Genomic DNA, 8180 nt, shown 5'->3' with positions numbered 1-8180 from the left:
AAATTGTATGACAATAATGACAATAGAGTAGACATTAGCTTGTAGACATTAATGGCTTTGTCCTTTAGAATGAGTGTTGCTTGCAGGTGAAAGACAGTTATAGATAAAGAGTTACCTAAGGGTAACATTAGAGTGAAAATAGATAATATAATGATGGTAATGAAAATAGAGTCGAAATTAAGGTGATACATTTAACAGTTTTTGTCATTTAGGTTGATTGGAGTCTGAAGGCAGTTACTATGCGTGCTATGTAGGAGAGAGAGAGAGAGAGAGAGAGAGAGAGAGAGAGAGAGAGAGAGAGAGAGAGAGAGAGAGAGAGAGAGAGAGAGAGAGAATTCTTTATTGATGTGTTTGCTTGTTGCTCGTACATTACTTAGTTCCCCTTCCCTGAAACAGACATGCATGTGAAAAAGGGCAACCTACCCTAAAGACTTACAGTATTGGTGGGTCGTCTTGCAGAAGATACTCATGTTTCAGGTGATCAATAGTAATACAATTATGTTTTTATGAATGTTGAGGAGGAAAACTTTCAGACTGCGACATGTGACAAGAAAGGGGCCAGTATATGGCCCATATATTTTCATTACCAGTGGCTTTGAACCTTCACTGAACATGAGGTTATGTGTTGCGGTTTAAAAGTTTTAAAGGCCACTCATGAAAGACAGAGGCAAGGGACAGTAACATTGACCTATCAAGCAGGACAATGCCCTATAGACTGACCATGTAAAATTATGATCAGCACCCAAGCCCCATCTCCACCCAAACTAGGACCAAGGAGGGCCAGGCAATCGCTGTTAATGACTCAGCAGATAGGCCTAGAGGCTCCCCCAAACCCCTCATCCTTTGCTCACAAGGATGGTGAGGTTGCGGAGACCAAAAGAAATAATGAGTTAGAGCGGGACTCGATCCCCAGTCGGACGACCACCAGGTGGAGACGTTACCAACAAGGCCACCAATAAGGTTACTAATAGAGGTTTTGGATGTGCTACTTTGGATGCCTTTGGGGCTGCTATAGGTGCTCGTATGCAATGTGTAGGTGACATAGGTGGTCTCCTTTGTTGAGAGATAATTCTATCATGTCTTCCATGTAACATACACACAAGCATTGAAATGCCCCCAGCATTAGGAAGGCTAAAGCAGGAGTAATTGAAAGTATATGTGCCAAAGGGACTGGTGATGGCAGTCTAAGGGATGTCTTGTGGTCTCATAGTCACCTGATATTACCCCTTCAAGAGATCGAGAGTGGAATATTCTTTAGCAATGTGAAGAAAAGAGGTGATGTCGGCAATTTTGAGGAGGCTTTAGTGATCTGGTTCCACCTACATGTTAAGATGCCTGTCATCCCCACAAAGGTGTACAGATCCATCCTTCTCCAGAATGATGTTATGGGCGATGACCATGGCTTGATGCATTTTAACAAAGGCCTATTTCTTATATTTTTGTGAATGTGAGTTTAACAGGTGCCAACAGTTTGGGCCAGACATTTGAATCTTGAAAACACGGGACATCCTATATGGGAGTAAATAATATGCTTGGTGGGCATAATTCCAGGTGGAAGAAATCGAATATGAAGTGAGGAGTTGGTCATTTGCTATCTGGGTGAGTGCTGATATGGCGAGAGTCTGGGCAAGAAGGAAGTGGCATCGACTAAGCGTTGATGTGCGACATCAAGGAGGAGGTGGAAATGGATTAGGGAATCTACACTGATGAGAGGCAGTGCAACACCGGGAGAAGAAATCTACACCAGTACCGGGTGCCCTCTTATGACAGAATCAGCGTCTCGTAACCGTGTGTTAGGATATCAGATCTGTTGGCAGCCACCAAGTCGATATCAGTAGCTTTACAATAACGGCATTGCCCCTTGAGAGGGATAATACAGAAAGTGGACATCAGGTCCTGAATCATACAGTGGGAAGAGATTGGAGAAAGAGGAGGACATCATCACAGGCAATGGCCTACTTACGGGTGTTTATACCATTGTCTTTCATTTGCACTTTTCTTTTCAGCAACTCAGAATCTGGAGTGGTAGTAGCACAACTAAGGCGAGGGGCATCATTCAGTGGCTGTTGAGGGCATCGGTTGGGCCACTTCTTAGCTAATCACCTATGTCATGAAGTTGGTATCAATATTCTACAGCATTCACATCTGCTTCCGTCAACATTGAATGGCTGTCGCATTCTTCAACAGTTGATGTGTTGGTGGAGATCTTGAAGGTGGTGAAGTGGCTATCAATATTTTTGGATACATGGAGGGGCTGTCGACAGTGAGTATGATTTGAGGGTATCTGAGATTTTTGGTGAAGGTGTCGTTGGAAATCGCAGCAAGGAAGTAGTTCACTGTGCTGTTTGAGTGGGTTATGTCCTTGATGCGTATATGAACCTCGGTATGTTCAACACATGCAAACGCTTCTCTACTGTCGAAGGGTGAGAGTTCCACTGTGGCAGCATGAACAGATGAGTCAATGAGGTGGTGAATGTTAGAGGAGGATGCGAAAGATGAAGCCGTGAACAAGGAGGCGTTGGACAAAAGGATACTCCAGGTTAACTAAGTGTGAATAACAAGAGAGCTGGACGACAACTGGTTTATAAAGAAAAAAAAAAAAAAAAAACATTTATCCATATGATTTAAATGGGTCACATCAGTTTGATATATTTTTAGTCAATATAAGTATTAGTACATTCAACAGCTATTGGTGTTCAAGTTGAATGTTGCCTGTTAAAGTCAGTTTCAGTTAAAGGGGCACCTAAGGTTGACATTAACGTAAAATTTAACAAGAGAATAATGGTGAAGAAAAAGTCGAAATAATGTGTTGCATTTAACAGGTTTGGTCGTTTACGTTGATTCAAGTCAGGCTGCAGTTACTGTGCTCGTTGAGAGAGAGAGAGAGAGAGAGAGAGAGAGAGAGAGAGAGAGAGAGAGAGAGAGAGAGAGAGAGAGAGAAAGAGAGAGAGATTCGTCATTATTTGTACGGCCGTTGCTTGTTGATCTTGCATTACAGTAACATAGTATGCTATCTGGTATTCATTTTGGCGTTACTTTTTAGCCACTTACTTTATATATTGATGTAAAGCAACTTTAAACCAGTAATACCAGAGGGGTTGAGCATGAAAGATTCTGGAATAGAGAGATAGATTTAATGAATAGAGGAGTGTTTATAGCTGATATATTTCCAGTAATATTGTTCAGTGATGTGATTCTTGTGTTTGTATAAAAAGTGGCCATTTCTAAGTGAGTTTTACTCACAAATGGTTCATCTATGATTTCTCCAAGATCTAAGTTAACATAGATATAGGGACTTTCTTGTCTGTAAATATCAATTTTTCATCACCCTCATTATGACGTACAGTATATCCTTAACCAGAACTTATGAACTAAAATAAAAAAGGGCAACATGGATACGAGACTAAACAAATGTAGAAGATATTCTAACAAGAAGAAGAAGAAAAAAATGAACATGAGCAGGACATACAATTAGAATGACAGGTAATAGATAGACAAGAAGAATAACAGAAGAGGTCATTAGAGATTGCAAACGAAGCAGGTGAAGGAAGAGAAGACGAAGAATTGACCAACTAAGAAAATTTGCTGGTGTAAAGTGGCATAAAAAGACCATAAAAAGACGGAAAATTAAGGACATATCTGAGGTCTTTGTCCTTGACTAGCAACGGGTGATGATAATGATGATGATGATGATGATTATGATATATACTGTACACGTATATTTTGGTTACTGCTCTTGGAATATTCTAATTTTATGGTTCGTTACTTCTCATAAAGTTTGTTTATTGCCTTATTTCCTTTCCTCACTGGGCTGTTTTCCTTATTGGGGTCCTTGGGCTTATAGAATCCTGCTTTTCCAACTAATGTTGAAGCTTAGCTAATAATACACACGCACACACACATACACACACACATATATATATATATATATATATATATATATATATATATATATATATATATATATATATATATATATATATATATATATATATATAAAGTATATATATATATATATATATATATATATATATATATATATATATATACAGTATATATATATATATATATATATATATATATATATATATATATATATATATATATATATATATATATATAAACACACACATAAGAATTGCAGTCATTTCTAGGGCTCTAGCCAATAACCACGCTGGCCATTGCGGATTGGTGATGGTGGGAGATTTTCGTCTGATGGTTCACAGCAGATCAACCTAGTATGGGTGGCCCTGACTAGTACATCTTTGTTGAATATTGTAATAATCAATCTCTGCAGTGACAATTGATGAATGACTATGAGAAGAAAATTATTGGTAATCTTCGATGCCAATTATCATATGTATCACCCTTGTGCTGAGGCACTGATTACATATTAAATAATATATACTCATACGGAGTATGAGTATTTATACAACCCGTTCCAGGAAAGAACGGCACAAACATTCAAACAGGATGAGACAAGCATGTGAAAGCATTAACAAGATATTATTGTAAGGGAAGAGCAAAAAAAAAAAAAAAAAAAAGAAAAGAAAGAAAAAAAAAGAGTGAGAAAGAGAGAGAAATATCGTTACAGTGTGCAAGCATGTGTGATTCGCGTGCATTAAACCCTTTTCTAACTCATCCCTCATCAAAATAAATTAAAATGTTGAGATAATCTTCTATTGACCCTTTTAAAATGTACAAAATCATTAGCGACATTCATGCAAAATAAAATTGCGTGTATGTATTTTTGAAATACTCTTTCACAAAACTGGAAAACAGGCATCTACAAGTTTTTATTTCCTTCAACGGATAAATGTCCGGCTTATGTTCTTAAGTGTATCTACTTCGCTTGTTTTGTTTCTGATAATAAGATTTATCATAACCATTTTTATAAAAAAAAAAAATGTTTCTTACATTTCAAATGTTATGCTTATTTGTGCCATTTACGCAGACATATTAACCTTTTTCTTTTAGTCTTACAGATTCTGATACACTCATAACTCGGAAGCTTTTTCTCCCAAAAGAAGAGCTCTTTTACAGTAAATCACTTTTAATGGCACTTTCTTGGAGAAGCTAGATGAGAGAGTACTGTTTAAAGAAGACATATGATGGCTGGTGATATATATAATGATGATGTTTCAAGGAAAGCACATGAAAAAGGACTAGTATGAGAAAAATTGACTGCTTGCTGTTGTAATTCTTTATTAAAGTTATAATTCTAAGAAACAAATAGGCAATAAAAAGCTATTTTTATAAGAAAAGAACGCTTAAAGTAAATAGGAGCACGAGTAAGGCTATGAGGCTCAATGAAAACTATGAAAATCGGTTAGATAATTGTTAACGGAATGCAAATAATTAGAAAGCGTTTTTTTTATAGACCATTTGATGTAAAACATCAAAACAGATAATTCCATAGAAAGAAAAAAACTAGTCACAGAATATGTGAACTTAGAAAGGTAGCAGATACTTGCAAAATATATAGAAAATGAAAAGTATAACACCAGAAGAAAAGCTGGAAATTTAGAGGTGATGGCTTAACCAACTCTTTTTAATGTGAATAAAATTAAATTTATTCATATCAAGCTAGAAATTATAGTAAAAAATGATTACTGAAAGTATTAGGAGAGCCCATTAATCTGAGACGATATGGCTAAATGAAAAGAAAATAGTGAGATTGCGAAGGACAAGTAAAATATTTCTGATATCTATACAGTATTGGGATAAAAAACAATGCTAAAAAGAATATACAGTATATGTAAGTCTATGTATGTGTCTGTATATGTATATAAGTATGGGTACACGTATGTATATGTATGTCTATGCACATATTATGCATGGGAGTGTATGAATGCCTGTCTTTGTATACGTATGTATATGTCTTTTTATATATTTACATATAGATTTGTTTTATATACTGTATATATATATACATATATATATATATATATATATATATATATATATATATATATATATATATATATATATATAGTTTTACTTATATATTTATATAGATGAGGCTATCGTTATTCATATAAATAAACTGTGTTGAGAGTCAAAACAAGAATTTACCGGTCACCAGGAATGACTCTTTTTGGCAGGTGTCTAATGAGGTTTGATCTCCACCCAGGGAACACCTGATAAGAGCCCAGGTAGCTGATATGGGAATGTCATTGTTCTAGGAGCCTCTATATGTATGTTCGTACGTTTACTTTCCCTATAAAATGTAAAGAAACCTCTCAATAAATCAGTCCTCTGAAGAAGTATCACGAAACTAGTCAGGACTTAATCTTATATTTCGTATTTTCATTTTCCCTGTGGTTCTTCTGCATCTAAGCATCACGTCCTCCTGTGATTATATATATATAATTCTATATATATATATATATATATATATATATATATATATATATATATATATACATATATATACATATATATGTATATATATATATATATATATATATATATATATATATATATATATATATATATATATACATATATATATATATATATATATATATATATATATATATATATATATATATATATATATATATATATATATTCATATATATATATACATATATATTTATAAATATATATATATATATATATATATATATATATATATATATATATATATATATACATAAACACATATGCATATATATATACATATATATGTATATATATATATATATATATATATATATATATATATATATATATATACATACATATATATATTATTATTATTATCATTACTATCCAAGCTAAAACACTAGTTGGAAAAGCAAGATGTTATAAGCCCAGGGGCTCCAACAGGGAAAAATAGCCCAGTGCGGAAAGGAAATAAGGAAATAAATAAATGAAGAGAACAAATTAACAATAAATCATTTTAAAATAAGTAACAACGTCAAAACAGAAATGTCATATATAAACTATTAACAACATCAAAAACATATATGTCATAAATAAACTATAAAAAGACTCATGTCCGCCTGGTCAACAAAAAAGCATTTGCTCCAACTTTGAACTTTTGAAGTTCTACTGATTCAACCACCCGATTAGGAAGATAATTCCACAACATGGTAACAGCTGGAATAAAACTTCTAGAGTACTGCATAGTATTGAGCCTCGTGATGGAGAAGGCTTGGCTATTAGAATTAACTGCCTGCCTAGTATTACGAACAGGATAGAATTGTCCAGGGAGATCTGAATGTAAAGGATGGTCAGAGTTATGAAAAATCTTAATGCATAATGAACTAATTGAACGACAGTGCCGGAGATTAATATCTAGATCAGGAATAAGAAATTTAATAGACCGTAAGTTTCTGTCCAACAAATTAAGATGAGAATCAGCAGCTGAACACCAGACAGGAGAACAATACTCAAAACAAGGTAGAATGAAAGAATTAAAACACTTCTTCAGAATAGATTGATCACCGAAAATCTTGAAAGACTTTCTCAATAAGCCTATTTTTTGTGCAATTGAAGAAGACACAAACCTTATATGTTTCTCAAAAGTAAATTTACTGTCGAGAATCACACCTAAAATTTTGAAAGAGTCATACATATTTAAAGAAACATTATCAATACTGAGATCCGGATGTTGAGGAGCCACCGTCCTTGACCTACTTGCAATCATACTTTGAGTTTTGTTAGGATTCAACTTCATACCCCATAATTTGCACCATGCACTAATTCTAGTTAAATCTCTATTAAGGGATTCACCAACCCTAGATCTACATTCAGGGGATGGAATTGATGCAAAGAGAGTAGCATCATCTACATATGCAACAAGCTTGTTTTCTAGGCCAAACCACATGTCATGTGTATATAGTATAGTTGAGAAGTAATGGGCCAAGAACACTACCCTGTTAAACACCGGATATCACATTCCTATAATCACTATGGTGCCCATCAACAACATATATATATATATATATATATATATATATATATATATATATATATATATATATATATATATATATATATATATATATATATATATATATATATATATATACTGCTTATATATATATATATATATATATATATATATATATATATATATATATATATATATATATATATATATATGTATGTGTGAATGTATATATGTATATATACATATGTATATATTTATATGAATATATATATATATA

The sequence above is a fragment of the Palaemon carinicauda genome, chromosome 20, assembly GCF_036898095.1.
Source record: "Palaemon carinicauda isolate YSFRI2023 chromosome 20, ASM3689809v2, whole genome shotgun sequence".
In the NCBI taxonomy this organism is placed as follows: domain Eukaryota; kingdom Metazoa; phylum Arthropoda; class Malacostraca; order Decapoda; family Palaemonidae; genus Palaemon; species Palaemon carinicauda.
The sequence above is the reverse complement of the archived record's forward strand: the minus strand, read 5'-3'. Positions refer to the sequence as shown.